Genomic DNA, 18,509 nt, shown 5'->3' with positions numbered 1-18,509 from the left:
ACCACCAAGGGACACACCTGTGCATGATAGGCATGAAAGGATCTGCAATTCTCTCTGTCCATGGAGAAGAGTGTCAACCCCAGCATGGCTCCCATGCCCTGCTGCTCTTGTGTCAGCTTTGTTGTCCTTCCTTGAAGCTGAGCTTCCTGGCAGGAGGCAGCACCTCCCAGGGTCACTTCAGCTGAGGGCAAGGTCTGTGTGCCTAAATCTGCTCCACCTCTTCCCTCTCAACGTGGGCCTTCTATTCCGCTCCCCATTTCTCTCTTTATGGTCCAGTCCTCTAGAACATGCTTTGAGTAGAAAGGCTAACCAGGAACCCTTGGCCTGAGAGAACAAAGGTCACCCAAGGACTGACCTCTGCCATGTCCTGTCCCTGTCCCTGTCAGCACCAGAGGGAGACCCTGTGCTTCCTAAACCCAATGGTGTATTTCCTCTTGTGACACAGAAACGTACTGAGCCCATCTGCTCTTTGCTCTCACTGCTCTGGGAAGGGGGATTTACTCCCAGCAAGAAGATGACAGAGATGTCTGTGAGGGCTGGAAAGGAACCAGCTGAATGATGACTGGGGAGGGGATGGAACCACTGTCACTGGTGTCACCAATCAAATGCCTGAACCAGGAATTAGAAGTTTCATGTCCTGTGTGTCCTAAAGAGAGAATGTGGACTTTGTCATTCTATGAAAATTCTCAGGGAGACTCGCTAACTTCCTGTGTGGGTTGAGCTGTGGCTGTGGTCAGCCCATGTCCTCTTGACCTTTCTGGGATGTCATCTGTCTAGGTAACTCCCCTGTGACCACCCTGTCTTTCCCTCTGGGTGACACCAGGAGGGAAGGGACTGTCAGGAGGTTAATTAGCATCCTCAGAGATATTGGAAGAAGATGGAATGTTAGAGTAAGCTTGTGGGAGGAACCTCTTGGTGTTGGAACTGGTTGGAATTAGGTGTCTCAGTTAGCTTTCTATTGCTGTGAGAAACACAATGACCAAAGTAACTTAGGGAGGAGGGGGTTTCTTTTGTCATACAGTATACAGTCCTATGATGGGAAGTCATATCAGGAACTGAAACAGAGGGTATGGAGAACTGCTGCTTACTGACTTGTTCCCAAGGCTCATTCAACTTTTTCTTTTATCCAATTCAAGACCACCTGCTCAGGAGTGGCATTCCTCACAGTGGACTAAGCCCTTCCACATCAATTTTAAATCAAGAAAATATTCCACAGACTTATCTACAGGCTGTGGGGATTTCTGCAAATGCCATGGCCCACAGAGTAATGATCAATGTGAGGCAAGAAGGAAATCCTGTTCAACAGGACTCAGGAGCCTGTGATGGTTCAGACTTCAGGAATCTGATTCCAGTCAGATTATTTGAGTCTGTTTACAGTACAATTTGGATAAAAAAATTTTCATGTGTACAATAAAACGTGATTACATAGAAACTTTTCTCAAAGAACATGTCAGTTCTTCCATGAAATTGGCCTCTGTAGATAGGCCACATGTGTTATCTTAAGGACCTAGGAGAGCTTCTGGTGTGGTCTCTGTCGTACAGAGAGCACAGAGGTCACCTAGGTTATTAACCATCTCCAGTCCTATATGGGAGTACCTTGGGAAACCCCTGGCCATGTAGATAGCACAGAGGTCATCTAGACTGCTAACAACTTCTGGTCCTGCTTGTTGGAGGTTGTGGGAGCCAGATATGGCCTGGCCCGACAGATCATGCAGAGATCACCTGGGCTATGGGACACCTCCATTCCCAGCCTTCTGGGCAGAAAGCAGGTTATAACTACCCAGCATGATTAGCTTCCCTGGTTTTCCTAGTGCTTCTAATGTACTCAATTGAGGTTCCCTCTTCCCAAATGACTCTGGCTTTTGTCAAGAAGACAAAAACATAGCAAGCACACCAGGCTTTGAGATTGTGTGTCTGAGGGAAATATTCTTCTGTGTGTCCCAATGTCTCCATCTGGCCTTCACTATGAGATCTGCAGCTCATCTGTGTGGTGTTGCAAGGAGGCTCCAGATGCTGTGTGGGCCTTTATAGCTGTCTATAAGTTGCCCAGGGAACCTTTGAATAGCTATCTAGCTTTCACTAGAAATTGGTACGGCAGTGGAGATGTCACTGTGATTTTGATATGTATTTCCACAATGATTAAAGATATTGAACTTTTTATTTATGTGTTTTTATCCACTGTTTGTTGCTCTTCTTTGAAGGTATGTCTGTTTGAAAACTTTGCCCACATTATTTTTTTTTGCTGTCTTTTTTAAAACCTTTTATTCTTTGCTCATACATTATACCTCAAGCTCTGTTTCTCCTCCCTACATGCCTCCCCATCCTTCTCTATATCTCCCTTCTCCCTCAGATCAACTCCACATTTGTTTCCCTTTTTAAAAAGAAAGGAGGGAGCTGGAGAGATGGCTCAGCAGTTAAGAGCACTGGCTGTTCTTCCAGAAGATCTGAGTTCAACTCCTGGGACTCACCTTGGTTCACAACATTCTGTAATGAGATCTGGCGCCCTCTTCTGGCCTGTGTACTTAATAAATAATCTAAAAAAAATAGGAGGAGGAAGGAAAAAAGGAGCAGGCCTCCCAGGAACATTCAGCGAACATGACCTAACAAGATACAAAAGACTGGGCTCGAACCCTCATATCATAGAGGAAAAGTGCCCCAACCACAAGGGACAGAGTCAGACACCCCCCATGTCCACTGTTGGGAGTCCCACTAGAACACCAAGCTGCACAACCATAACATATGCAGAGGACCCAGCTCAGACCCACACGGGGTCCACGTTTGTCTCTTTGGTCTCTTTAGCACCTATGAGCCCTGCTTCGTTGTGGGCCCTGTTCTCATGGCGTCCTGGGCCGTTCTGGCTCCTACATCCTTCCTCCCCCTCTGGCTCCGACTACTGTTTGGCTGTGGGTCTCTGCATTTGCCCATTTTAAAACTAGATTTTGTTTTCTTTTTCTTGATGAGTTTTGTTTTGCTTTGGTGGTCTTCTCTTTCTTCTATCCTCTAACCCTTCTTCTATCCTCACTAGGTGTTTTTGTCGTATCCCCAAACTCCCATGTCCCGCTCATATTTTTGGTTAAATTTCTGACATTTCCTAATGATCCAGTTGCTCTACTTGGTTTTCCATCCCCAGTTCTCTATTTTCTACTTGCCCCATTATGTTGGTGAGGCTTTCCAAGGAATTTTGCTGTGTTCCATTTCATTGTGTTTGGAGACAGGGTCTCACTATGTAGCCCTGGCTGTCCTGGAACTTACTATGCAGACCAGGCTGGTCTACAGCTCACAGAGATCCTCCTGCCTCTGCCTGACAACTTTTGGGATCAAAGTTGTGCACCACCATGCCTGACTCCACTGAGCTTTTTAATTAGTTTATTGAGTTTTCCATTTCCAGCATCATTTCTGTTTAGGTTTTCTTAAACTCTACTTTTATGTCTTATATTGACTTTGCTATTTCACTGTTCTTTTAGTCTTTGACTGTTTTGAGAGTTCTTCCAAGTCATTTTCAAAACGGGCTGTTACTGTGAGGTTTGTATCTTTTTTCTTTTTTTAAAATTTATTTTATAATTTAATTTAATTTTACATATAAGCCACGAATTCCCCTGCCCTCCCCTCAGCCCACCCTCATTCCTATCTCTTCCAGGGCAAGGACTCCCCTGGGGATTCAGCTCAGCCTGGTAGATTCAATCCAGTCAGGTCCAGTCTGAGCAAAGTGTCCTTGCATAGGCCCCATGTTCCAAACAGCCAGCTCATGCACTAAGGACAGGTCCCGGTCCCATTGCCTGGGGGCCTCCCAAACCATTCAAGTTAATCAACTATCTCACTTATCCAGAGGGCCTGATCCAGCTGGGGGCTCCTTAACTATTGGTTCATAGTTCATGTGTTTCCACTAGTTTGGCTATTTGTCCCTGTGCTTTTTCCAATCATGGTCTCAACAATTCTCGATCATACAAACCCTCATCTTTCTCACCCATTGGACTCCTGGATTTCCACCTGGGGTGTGGTCATGGATCTCTGCATTCGCTTCCATCAGTCATTGGATGAGATTTCTAGCACGACAGTTAGGGTGTTTGACCGTCCAATCACCAGAGTAGATCAGTTCGGGCTGTCTCTCAACCATTTTTTTTTTGTTTTGTTTTGTTTTTGGGGGTAGAGATGTGTTATTTTGGTTATTTGTGTTGTTTTCATTTCGAAGTTCGGATTTGTGCATCTGAAGTTGGTTATTGGTTGATTTTATTTTTTTTTCTGTTTTTTTAAGGCCCTCTTCTTTTTGGAAGAGTCGTTTACAGTGTTCAGGAGGGGGCTGATTCACAGCAGGTTAGGATGTCAATTTTCTCTGTCTGGAATTGGGGCTGCAGCCCCTATCCCAGGTTTTCTGGTTGTCAGCTATAATCTAAGGTCTGCAGCAGCTTGGCTGAGAAAGTTGGAAGAAGTTTCTCTGGCAGTGTGAACTGGTCCTGGGTCTCAAGCTGGGTAGGAGAACTAGAGGGTCCCAGTTAGACAGCTGACAGGGCACTGGTGAGTCCCAAAGAATAAAGTCACCTGGATCTCCCAGCCAGTGTGGTGGTTGGAGAGTTCCTCGTGGGGAGCAGGCTGAGAACTGGTGAGTCTCAAAGGGAGAAAAGGGGCCAGGAGGAGGTAGCAGCTCCTAGCAAGCAGCTGTGGGGCAGTTGAGCACAGCAAAAAGGAAGGGTCCTGGGAGGTGGAGGACAGGTCTTCTCCCTGAGTCTCCTCCTGCATTGTGCGCACAGGTTCGTCATATTGGTTTATTATTTATGTGTGAGTCTGTGTGTGTGTGTGTGTGTGTGTGTGTGTGTGTGTGTGTGTGTGTGTGTGTGTTTGACACAGGCTTTCTCAGTGAACTTGGAGGTAGGTGAGAATCACCTGACAGTTGTCATGTACACTTTTGATTCACACTTCCCTGGTGGATAAGAACACTGATTTTTTCATGTATTTACTCCCCATTTGCACTTCTTTTCAGGACTCTGCTCTGTACCTTTGTTTATTTATTGCCCAGATGATTTGAGGCTCTCTTGCTATCTGATTCACTTTTTGAACTCTTTCTATAGACTACGTGTTAATTCCTTCTCAGAAGTGTATCTGGCAACCTTCCCACCCATTCTGACTGACTTTTCACTCTGTTGTTTCCTTTGCTGTGCAGAAACTTCTCAGTTTCATGCAATCCCATCTGCCAATTCTTTTTTTCCCTCTTTTTTTTTTTTTGGTTTCTCAAAGCAGGGTTTCTCTGTGTAGCCGTGACATTCCCGGAACTCACTCTATAGACCAGGCTGTCCTAAATTCACTGAGATCCTCCAGCCTCTGCCTCCTCAGTGTTGGAATTAAAGGCATGTGCCACCACTGTCCGGCTTCATCTGCCAATTCTTGTTGTGATTTCTGAGGCAGTGGAATCCATTTCAGAAAGTCCTTGCTGCTGCAGGAATCTTGAAGTTTCTTCCTTCAGCAGTTTCCAAGTTTCAGGTTCACATGGATTTTTGTGCAAATGACAAGTAGGGACCTAGTTCTGTTCTTCTATTCAGTTTCCCCATGAACATTGGTCAAAGAGGCCGTATTTACTCAGCTGTATTTTTTGGCAATGTATTTTTGGTCACAGATCAGCTGTGGCTGCTCAGTTTATCTCTAGGTCCTGTGTTCTGTTGCACTGGTTTGAATGTCTATGTCTTGCCAGTAACCATACCATGTTGTTAGGTTTGCTCTTAGGGATATTTGACATGGAGCATGGTGATTTCTCCAGCGTTCCTCTTTCTGCTCAGGGTTGCTTTGTCCATTGGGGTCTCGTTTGCTTCTGTGAGAATGTAGTGTTTTCTATTTCTCTTCACAGATATGTTTTTGGAATTTTGATCCCCATTTTGAATTGATGTTTAGATCACCTTTGGTAACACAGATATTTTCACACTTTAGTTCTACCAACTCATAAGCATGGAACTTCTTTCCATTCTATCTGGTGTTTTCATTAGTTCCTTTCTTCAGTGTTGTAAAGTTTTGAAATTTAACTTATTTTTAGTATGTATATGTGTGTATGATGTGTGCTTGTGTGCATAAGTGCACACATGTCTTTCTGCATGCCATGGTGCAAATATGGAGGTCAGAGGATAATGTGGGAAGCCAGTCTCTTCTTTCAGGCCAGGTGGCCAAGCTTGTGTGGCAGGGCTTTGACTCTCCATGCCACCTCTCCAGCTGCACTTTTATGTTTTGAATTAGAGGTTTCTCACATTGTTGCTTAGGTTTCTTATTTTTTATTTATTAGTTTTTAATTACTTTTACATGTTTTGTTTATTTATTAAGCTATTATATGTGGGATTGCTGCCCTGATATCTTTAAAGTGTGTGAAATTTTGTTTTTCTCTTTCAAGATTATTTTGAATACTCTATTTTGTCTTTTTAAAACTATACTTCTGCAGTTCTTAATGGAGGCCATCTCTTCAAGGCCAGGAGCATTTTAGAGGCTATGCTATCTTTGGTCTTTTGGGCAGGGGTCCTGGGGTGTCCAGACTGCCTTCCATAAGGAATCCAGGTCCTTGAAGCACCTGTTCCCTGGGAAGGAGATGTGGGTTCCAGGCTGAGGGCAGCATGTGCTTTGGCAGTTTCACATATTGGTCTCTCTGCATCCCTGCCACATGTTTCTCCCTGCAGCTGTATCTCTACAGGCCTTGGGCTATGTGAAGAGATGCTCTGGCAGATTTACGACCTCTGTTGGGCAGCAGGACTGGGCAGTGTGAGTACACTGGGACCTGCTGGGCCTGGAGCCCTGGCTCAGGAGACATCCTTCAGGAAGGATGGCCTGTGTGCGTGTCTTCTGCTGTGGACTGGAGGGAGCTGGTGATCCTGGTGTTCCACATGCTCTCTCAGCTCTCCAGCTGAGAATTTGGCCGTGAGTTGGTGCTGTGCCTGCAGAAGGCTGAGGTAGACAAGGATGGCCATAGGTGGGTCTCACCTACCCAAGACAGATGTGGACAAAACTGGGGAGGAAATGAGTCAGTCTGTCTCTGTCTTGCCCATGGCAGTGGTATAAGTTACAGAAAAGCTGTAACAAAAGCCAGGAGTCATGTGTGTGGAGCTGAGCATCAGCCACTGCAGCTGGATGCTGGACAGTTTTCTCCTCCCCAGAGCTCTGGGCACTAACAGTGTCACTCCTTCCATGTGGCAGTCCTCACAGAGACATAATGCCAAACACCTCTAAGGTGCACACAGTCCCACAAGAGTGACCATGCCAAAGTATCTACAGGGACAGTTTTCCTGAAGAACCAGCTTTCAGCAAGTCAGAAAAATGAGCGAGGACATGTTTCTTTGGAGATAGTGCATTAACAGACAGGACTTATTATCTGAGGGGTCAAAGCTTAATTCTTTCTTTCATTTTTCTCTTTCTGCTGCTTCCTTTTTTCCTGTGTTATATTCTTCTTCCCTGCTGTTTCCTTCTTCTTCCTTGATGTTTCCCTTCTATGTTCCTTATTTTTCTCTTATCCCTTTTATACCTCATAAGACAAAATTTTCTACACAAGAAAAGATTACCTCATAATCACAAGTTATATGTTTTCCAAAAACAAATCACAGTATGATAACAAGTTACATGTTTTCCTTAAAGCTCACAAGCAGTTTAACATCTTTTGTTATGTTAATTTTCCCTCCATAACATCTTTACAACAAAGCAATGACTGTTTTATAATTGGTTAGCAAAGTTTTAAGGAAGCCATGTATATTTCAGCCTGTTCCTTTTGTATTGGCAGGAAGCTGCTTGCGATTTCAGTGTAGCAGATACCTACAAACTTCATTCCTGTGTTCAGCTGTCTATCTTTGTTTACATACAATAGGGGCATTTAATTTATTTTTACAACTTTGCTTTATCAAGCTACATTCCAGGGCCTGTGATTAATTCTGTAAGCTACATGACCGAGGAACTCAGGCCTAACCTTGGGTGTAGAGACATACTTGCCTTGTTTAATCATCAGCCTGTTTTCCAACAGGCAGGATCCATGGGTCTATAATGCATGAGACTTCCTTGTTTTCAGGTTCCATCCTCTGTAAATCCCACATCTAACCAAGGGGAAGGTGACTTCTAGCCTATATTTGTCTTTTTGGTGTTTCTTATTGGATCAATTGGCAGAATAACCCAAACTATTTCCCTAATCATCTTCACTTCCTGTCTTAGTCACCTGTATCATTCAGGCTGGCTCAGAATGTTCAGTCACATCATTGCTCTAACTAAGCATCCTTGCTCTTATAAAAAATAATCTTCATTATAATCTGAAAAAAAAATGCCCAGTGAGGAGTGGGATTTTCCCAAGGAACAATCACGCTATTGTTGGAGAATGATTTTAAGGTGTGTTACTTTTGTTTATGTTGCATTTGTTTAACTCTGTGAAGCTGTGTTACATTGACTTGTCTAAAACACCTGATGATATAATTAAGAGCTGAACAGCCAATAGCAAGGCAGGAGAAAGGATAGGTGGGGCTGTCAGGAGAGAAGATTAATAGAAGGAGAAAAAAGAGTAGGAGAGGAGAAAAAGGGGCAGAGGATGCTAGGAAACAGCCCCCTCTCTACAGAGCCAACCATGGTGTGAGAGTGAAGGGAAGATTACAGAAGTAAGAAAAGGAAAAGGCCCAGAGGCTTTTAAAGGTAGAAGGGATAATTTAAAGTTAAGAAAAGTTTGCTAGCAGCAAGCCAAGCCAAAGCTGGGCATTTATAATGAAGAATAAGCAGGGAAGGCATTAGGTTCAGGAACTTTCTCTTGGACATGTGGTTCCCTCATGCCAGCCTAGCCTAGGTGGACTGAGTCTCCCTTCAGCACTGACTTGGTCTCCTGTGGCTGGAAAGAGGATGAGGACCTACAGCACCTGAGGGCTGGTGTGGTGCAATATTTGTTTAACAATGTAAAGATGTGTTGCTGTTTTACTTTGACTCCCCAAGGCAACAGACTTGTCTAAGAAAAAGCTGAATGTCTAATAGTGAGGGAGGATATATAGGTGGGACATCTAGGCAGGAAGAATAAGTAGGAGGAGGTATTTAGGCTGAAAAAAGAAAGAAAAAAAAAGAAGCCAAAGAGACATCTGGGGTCAGAGAGACAGATGGGGAGGAAGCAGGAAAGTAGAACATACAGAATGAAAGAAAGGTAAAAAGGCCTGAGGCAAAACATAGATGAATAGAAACAGTTTAAATTAAGGTAAAGGAGCTAGTTGGACAAGCCTAAGCTACAGCTGAGCATTCATAATTAATAATAAATCTCCATGTCTTTATTTGGGAGCTAGTTGGTAGCCTCAAGAAAATGCCAGCCAGAGACTGGGGAAAGAAGATCTGCTCTGTAAGTCAGACAGGAGACAGTGGCTGTTGTCCAGGATGTTGTGGAAGGACTGGCAGGTGGTGGGACCTTTGATTTCTGAAGGTCAGTGCCTTTACTTACTGTGGGTGGACCGGTCCAGTTGTCCTCACTGAGCATGCTCTTACTTCTCGCCCTAAAGAAGTGGGAGACACTGTCACTGTTGTTTGGTTCCTAAGTTAGGAAGGACCCTGGGAGCCAATGTTTCCTGGGATCTGCTTGGTGTCCTTGCTGTGCATTCACACCATGGCTGCCACTGCCTTTCTTGGTGCTGGCTCCTTTTCCAATCTAATTAGCCCCCTCCAACCCTTTGATCCTTTTACCCCATCATATTTGCTGTTTTCTAATTGGTTCTGGGGGTGGTACTTTGGTTGAGAATTTACTTTTACCTTCTTTTTCTTTTGAAGTTTAATATTTGAACCTTCTTTTGAGGTTTCATTGAGGTTGGCTGGCTCATTGAGGTTGATTGACTCATTGAGTTTGGTTGGCTCATTGTCCACCTGTTTAATGTCATTCTCCATTTGTGGCTCCCTGGTAAAAAATGAAGACAATTTATCTCCAAACTTCACAGGGAAAGGAGTGACCATGACCAACAGACAGTGGGGTACAGGACATAGGAAGGCAGTGATATGAGGAACACAGCAGACACATAGCAAAGAGATAAAGATGGAGTCCAGACACAAAGTGAAGGAAGCCTCTTCCCTTTCCCAAGCATGGAGGGAATGGAAGAGTAGGTGGAAGGGTGTAAGACACTTCACCTGCCACGACATCTGCACCACAGGAAAACCAGTAAAAATATTACTGCAAACAGCCCCATCAGACATTGGGCAACAATGCCAATAATACTCCATAATTAAAGTCGATGTTCACTTGTCATGGACAGAAAAGAGAAGAAGCATCACCATTAGTTCATCCTCACCAAGAAAGTGGACAAGAACTCTCTGATTGTGTGTGACATATGTTTGTTCCTTTGGGGAGTGCACTTTCTTTGAGAAGGTAGATTAGGAGAGGTGAGGCAATAAGCAGGCTATTCTCTCCTAGTACTCCCATAAGTACTATGTTTCTAGGCTGGTCATGTGTCTTCCTTTAACTCCTTGCCTGTGGCGTGTGGGGAGAGAGTGTGCTTTAGGCTGCAGTCTAATTCATATCCACTCTGGCAGTCCTTGGAAGGATCGGAAGGTGGGAGAAAGTCACATAGCAATTTTTACATTAACATTACATTTGTTTTTAATGATCACATCTTTTTCTCATTATCCTAATTGTTGTAGATGTAAATATTCAGCTCTATGATTCCTGTGGCCAGGAGTTAACTGAAAGCATATTGAGGCTCCATACCCAGAGAGTGCTGCCCCTTGGCCCCATCCCTGGGACACAGCTGGTCCCTGTGAACCCCCACCCAACTCTGTCCCAGCTGCTGGCCAGCAGGCAGGGCTGCTGCGGGAAGGCACCACCCTCACCAAGACCAACTACCTCACCCTGCAATCTACACACCCTGCCCCCATTCCCATCCTCCTGAGACCCCAGCTACTTCCTGAGGCATGGAAATCAAGTTGGCAGCCCTCATTGGACAAAGAGCTCTCATTGGAACAAGAGTAACCTCTTGAGACAGGGAATCTGCCAGCCCTCATTAGACAAAGAGTGGCTTTCTGAGACATAGAATCTGCCACCTCTCATTGGACCAAGAGAGGCTTCCTGAAACACAGAATCTATAATCTCTGACTAGACCAAGAGCCCTGATAAGACCAAGAGTGGCTCTGTGAGTCACAGAATCAACAAGCTTGGATTCACCCAAGAGCAGCTCCCTGAAACACAGAATCTGCCTGCTCCAATTAGACCAAGAACTAAGATTGGACCTAGAGGGCCCCCCCCCCCGAGACACAGCCACAACAAGCTCAGAGAAGAACAATAGCAACTCACTCAGACACAGCAATCTCTTAAGTCTACTAGAGGAGGATATGGGCAGATGTCAAGGGAATAATACATAGATAGGTCAACATAAAGAATAATTCAGCATCACCAGAACCTAGCCCTCCTCCAACAGCAAGACCTGAACATCACAATGTAGAAGAAGCAGAAGAAAGCAACCTTGAGAACAGCATCATGAAGATGCTAGAGGCCTTTCAAGAAAAAATGAAAAATGAAATTGAGGAAAAGACAAACAAAAAATTGGAAGAAATCAATAAAGAACTAGAGGAAAAGACAAATTAAAAAAAAGTGGAAGAAAGCAATAAATTCCTTAAAGAAAACCATGAAAAAGCAATTAAACATGTGAGGGAAACACTTCAAGGCCTGGAAAGGGAAATGAAAACAATGAAGAAGACACAAACAGAGGGAATGCTGTAAATAGAAAATCTGAGTAAACAAACAGGAAACACAGATGCAAGCATAACCAACAGAATACAAGCATTGGAAGAGAGAATCTCTGGTGTAGAGGATACAATAGAGAAAACAGTTTCATCAGTCAAAGAAAATACCAAGGCCAAAAAAGTCATAACACAAAATGTCCAGGATCTGGGATACCATGAAAAGGCCAAATCTAAGAATAATAGGGATAGAAGAACGAAAAGAATACCAACTCAAAGGCACAGAAAATATATTCAACAAGATCATAGAAGAAAACTTTCCCAAAAAGGAAATGCCTATGAAGATAGAAGAAGCCTATAGAAGACCAAACAGACTAGACCCTCAAAAATGTCCCCTTGCCACAAAATAATTAAACAACTAAATCTACAGAATAAAGAAAGAATATTAAGAGCAGTAAAAGAAAAAGGCTAAGTGACTTAAAAAGGCAAACCCAAAAGAATAACACCCAATTTCTCAATGGAAACTTTAAAAGCCAGAAAGACCTAGAGAGACATAGTGCAGACACTAAGGGAAAAATGGATGCCAGCCTAGAATAATATACTCAGCAAAACTTTCAATCACCATAGATGGAGTGAACAAGACATTCTAAAACAAAACCAGATTTAAAAAATACCTATCCTCAAATTGAGCCCTACAAAAAGCACAAGTAGTAAAATTCCAGTCAAGATACACCCACAAAAATACAGGCAATAGATAACCCCCAGAAGCAAGGCCCAAAGAAGAGAAATACACTCTCACTACCACCAAAATGTAACAGGAACTAACCATCACAGGTCATTAATATCCCTTTATATCAATGGACTTAATTCACCTATAAAAAGACACAGACTAACAGAATGAATACAAAAAAAGGACCCATCTCTCTGCTACATACAAGAATAACATCTCAATTTTAAAGATAGGCACTACCTCAGAATAAAAGGCTGGGAAAAGTCTTACCAATCAAATGGTTTTAAGAAGCAAGTTGGTGTGATAGCTATCCTCATATCCCACAAAATAGACTTGAAACTAAAATCAATCAAAAAGATCAAGAAGGACATTATATAATCATCACATGAAGATGATACACCATGAAGATACACCATGAAGAATTTTCAATTCTGAACATTTATGGGCACCCACATATGTAAAAGAAACATTACTAAAGCTTAAATCACACATAAAACCCCACACATTAATAGTGGGAGGCTTCAACACCCCACTCTCACTACTGGACAGATCTGCCAAATTGAAACTTAACAGAGAAATAAGGGGCTTAATGGATGTTATGAATCAAATGGACTTAATTGATATCTACAGAACATTCCACCCTAACAAAAAAGAATATACTTTCTTCTCAGCACCCCAGGAACCATCTCTAAAACTGACCACATACTCGGTCACAAAGCAAATCTCAACACATATAAAATAATTGGAATAACATCCTGTATTCTATCAGACCACCATGGATTAAAGTTAGATTTCAACAATAACAAAAATTACAGAAAGCCTACAATCTCATGGAAACTGAATAATGCTCAACTGAATCACCAATGAATGGGTCAAGGAAGAAATAAAGAAAGAAATTAAAGACTTCCTAGAGATCAATGCAAATGAATATACTACATACCCAAAGTTATGGGACACTATGAAAGCAGTGTTGAGAAGAAAATTCATAGCATTAATGCCCACATAAAGAAGTTGGAGAAAGCTGGATCAACAACAGAGAGGGAGAACAAGGAATAGGAGACCATGGTAAATGAAGACCACATGAGAATAGGAAGAAGCAAAGTGCTAGAGAGGCCCACAGAAATCCACAAAGATATCCACACAACAGACTGCCGGCAATGGTCGAGAGACAGCCCGAACTGACCTACTCTGGTGATGGGATGGCCAAACACCCTAATTGTTTTGCTAGAAACCTCATCCAACTACTGAGGGATCTGGATGCAGAGATCCATGACTAGGCCCCGGGTGGATCTCTGGGAGTCCAATTAGCGAGAATGAGGAGGGTTTATATGAGCGAGAATTGTTGAGACCAAGGTTGGATAAAGCACAGGGACAAATAGCCAAATGAATGGAAACACATGAACTATGAACCAATGGCTGAGGGGTCCCCACTGGATCACGCCCTCCGAATGGGTGAGACAGTTAATTGGCTTGATCTGTTTGGGAGGCATCCAGGCAGTGGGACCAGATCTTGTGCTCATTGCATGAGTTGGCTGTTTGAAACCTGGGGCCTATGCAGGATTGTTTGGCTCGGCCTGGGAGGAGGGGACTAGACCTACCTGGACTGAGTCTACCAGGTTGACCTCAGTCTGTGGGGAAGGCTTTGCCCTGGAGGAGATGGGAATGGGGGGGGTTGGGGGGAAGGTGAGGGGGACGGGAGGGGGGAGAACAAGGGAATCCGTGGCTGATATGTAGAACTGAATTGTATTGCAAAATAAATTAAAATTTAAAAAAAAGAACCAAAAAAAAGAAGTTGGAGAAATCTCACACTAGTGACTTAACAGCACACCTGAAAGCTCTAGAACAAGAAGAAGCAAAGTCACTCAGGAGGAATAGATGCCAGGAAATTATCAAATTGGTAGCTGAAATCAATAAAATAGAAACAAACAGAACAATACAAAGAATAAATGAAACAAAGAGTTGGTTCTTTGAGAAAATCAACAAGACAAGCCCTTATCCAGACTACCAAAAGGCAGAGGGAGAGAGTATCCAATCGGAAAATTACAAAGGAAAAGGGAGACATAACAACTGACAATGAGGGGATCCAGAGAACCATCAGGTCATACTTCAAAAACCTGTACTACAAAAAATTGGAAAATCTAAAAGAAATGTACAATTTTCTGGAGAGCTACCACATACCTAAGTTAAATCAAGACCAGATGAACCATTTAAATAAACCAATAACACCTAACAAAATAGAAACCGTCATTAATAGTCTCCCAACCAAAAAAAGCCCAGGACCAGATGGTTTCAATACAGAATTAAACCAGATCTTCAAAGAAGAGTTAATACCAATACTCCTTAAATTGTTCCACACAATAGAAACCGAAGGAATGTTACCAAACTCCTTCTATGAGGCTACAGTTGCTCTGATCCCCAAGCCAAACAAAGATGCAATAAAGAAAGGGAATTACAGACCAATCTCCATCATGAACATGGAAACAAAAAACTCAATAAAATACTGGCAAACAAACTCCAAGAGCACATCAAAACAATTGTCTACATTAATCAAGTAGGCTTCATCCCTGAGATGCAAGGATGGTTCAACACACGAAAGTCTGTCAATATATGAAAACCATATACACAAACTGAAAGAAAAAACCACTTGATCATTTCATTAGATGCTGAAAAAGCCTTTGACAAAATCCAACACTCCATCATGATAAAGGTCTTGGAGAGATCAGGAATGCAGGGAACATACCTAAACATAATAAAGGCAATTTACAGCAAGCCAACAACCAACATCAAAGTAAATGGAGAGAAACTCAAAGCAATTCCACCAAAATTTGGAACAAAACAAGATGGTCCGCTCTCCCCATATTTATACAACATAGTACTGGAAGTTCTAGCTAGAGCAATAAAACAAGGAGTAAAACAAAAAAGGAGATCAAGGGGATACAAATTGGAAAGGAAGAAGTCAAAGTTTCATTATTTGCAGATGACATGATAGTATACATAAGTGACCCCAAAAATTTGACCAAGGAACTCTTACAGCTGATAAATACCTTCAGTAATGTGGCATGATACAAGATTAACTCAAAAAAATTAGTAGTCTTCCTATATACAAATGACAAATGGGCTAAGAAAAAATCAGAAACATCACCCTTTACAAAAGCCACAAATAATATAAAATACCTTGGGGTAACTCTACCTAAGCAAGCAAAGGACCTGTATGACAAAAACTTTAAATCCCTGAAGAAAGAAGTTGAAGAAGATGTCAGAAAATGGAAAGATCTCCCATACTCATGGATTGGTAGGATTAACATATTAAAAGTGGAAAACTTACCAAAAGCAATTTACAGATTCAATGCAATCCTCATCAAAATCCCAACACAATTCTTCACAGACCTGGATAGAACAATACTCAACTTCATATGAAAAAACTAAAAATGCAGGATAGCACAATAATCCTGCACAATAAAACAACCTCTGGAGGCATCATGATCCCTGACTTCAAGCTCTACTATAGACCTACAGTAAGAAAAACAGCTTGGTACTAGCCTAAAAACCGACGCATGGACCAATGGAACCGAATTGAAGACCCTGACATTAATCTGGACACCTACTAATAGATGATTTTCAACAAAGAAGCTCAAATTGTACAATAGAAAAAAGAAAGCATCTTCAAGAAATGGTGCTGGCAAAACTGGATGTCAACATGTAGAAGACTGCAAATAGATCCATATCTGTCACCATGCACAAAACTTAATTCTAAGTGGATCAAAGACCTCAACATAAATCCAGTTACTCTAAACCTGATAGAAGAGAAAGTAGGAAGTAAGAGAATTGTAGCTGGACTTTTTTCCAGTCCTGTCTGGCTCATGGTCAGGACAAATCTCTCTCACCTGCTAGTCCTGCAGCTGTTCAGACCCAACAGAGTAAACACACAGAGACTTATATTGCTTATGAACTGTATGGCTGAGGCAGGCTTCTTGTTATCTAGTTCTTATATCTTAAATTAACTCATATCTATTAGTCTATGAGTTGCCATGTGGCTGGTGGCTTATTGGTATCTTTACATGACACTTTCCATGGCTGTGGCTGGCAGTGTCTCTCTACTCAGCCTTCCTGTTCCCAGTATTCTCTTCTCTCCTTGTCCCACCTATACTTCCTGCCTGGCTACTGGCCAATCAGTGTTTTATTTATTAACCAATCAAAGCAACACATTTAACATACAGAACATCCCACAGCAGAGAAGAAGAGAAAGTCTTGAACACATTGGCACCAGAGGTCACTCCCTAAATATAATACCAGTAGTACAGACACTGAGAGCATCAATTAATAAATGGGACCTCTTGAAACTGAGAAGCATTTGTAGGGCAAATGTCACAGTCAATAAGACAAAATGACAGCCTACAGGATGGGAAAAGATCTTGACCAACCCCCCCCCATCTGACAGAGGGCTGATATCCAGAACATAAAAAGAACTCAAGAAATTAGACATCAAAATACACAACAGTCCAATTAAACATGGGCTATAGAGCTAAACAGAGAATTCTCAACAGAAGAAGCTCAAATGGCTGAAAGACATTCTTAGTCATCAGGGAAATACAAATCAAAATGACTCTGAGATGCCATCTTACACCTACCTGTCAGAAGGGCTAAGATCAAAAACACTGAAGACAGCTTATGTTGGAAGAGGATGTAGAGTAAGGGGAACACTCCTCCACTGTTGGTAGGAGTGAAAATTTGTACAACCACTTTGGAAATCAGTATGGTGCTTTCTCAGAAAATTGGGAATTGATCTCCCTTAAGACCCAGCTATACCACTCTTGAGAATATACCCAAGGAATGCTCAATCATGCCACAAGGACACATGCACAACTATGTTCATAGCAGCTTTATTTGGAATAGGTAGAACCTGGAAACAACGTAGATGCCCCTCAACTGAAGAATGGATAAAGAAAATATGGTACATATACACAATGGAGTACTACTCAGCAGAGAAAAACAATGACAGCATGAAATTTTTGACGAGACAGAGGAGAGATCATATGAGCAAGAGATATTGAGACCATGATTGGAAAAAGTACAGAGGCGACTAGCCAAACTAGTGGAAACACATGAACTGTGTCTAATAGCCTAGGAACCCCCATGGAACTGGATTAGACCCTATGAATAAGTGAGACAGTTGTTTAGCTTGAACTGTTTAGGAGGACCCCAGGCAGTGGGACTCAGACCTGTCCTTAGTGCATAAGCTGGCTTTTTGGAACCTAGTGTCTATGCTGAGACACTTAGCTCAGCCATGGTACAGGGAGGAGGGGATTGGACCTGCCCCAAATGTAGGCACCATGCTCTGCTGACACCTGAGGGAAGACCTTGCGTGGGGGTGATGGGAATGAGGGGTGGGTTGGGGAGGAAGGCTGGGAGGTAGGAAAAGGGAGGACAGTGTTATCTGTGGTTGATATGTAAAATAAATAGAACATATCTTAATAAAAAAGAAAAGAAAAAAATAAATATAAAAATTTCATTTCTGCTGGCTCTTTTGAATTTATTGGTGTGAAACAGAGTTGTCCTATTGAGTTACAGAATTTGGAAGGCATTCTTGCTGTCCATCTGACCCTCTGTGACCAGATGAGTTTTGATCAGGCTGCTAAGAATGTTCAATGATGAATGAATGATGTTACACAAGGGATGCTGGAAAAAATGGGATATCCAGGTCAAAGAATGAAGTTAAGCCTTCACCTAACAACATATACAAATCATCTCTACATGGATCAAAGATCAGAGCTGAAAGTCATCAGACTTTTAGGAGACAGGATGAAAGCATCTTGAAACTGGGTTTCTAATAGTATCTTTATTATGATGCCAGATGCATCATGTAAGCCTTTTGGTTGCTTATGTCTCTACAGAAGATGCATGTTTGGTACCTGAGGAGGACAGAAGAGGGTGATGAATTCCTTGGAACTTCAGTTACAGATAGTAATAAGATGCCATGTGGGTGCTGGGAATTGAACCCATGTCCTTTGGAAGAGCTGCCAGGGCTCTTAACTATTGAGCTATCTCTCCAGTCCTGTAAACCATATATATACACACACATACTACTACACACCAAAAAAAAAACAATTAGAAAAAAATGCATCTTGTTCAGGGATGTCATGCTTCAAATGTCAGC

This window comes from Peromyscus californicus, unplaced genomic scaffold (genome assembly GCF_007827085.1).
Source record: "Peromyscus californicus insignis strain IS unplaced genomic scaffold, ASM782708v3 Scaffold_4__1_contigs__length_199733344, whole genome shotgun sequence".
Taxonomy (NCBI): domain Eukaryota; kingdom Metazoa; phylum Chordata; class Mammalia; order Rodentia; family Cricetidae; genus Peromyscus; species Peromyscus californicus.
Note: the sequence above shows the minus strand (reverse complement) of the source record.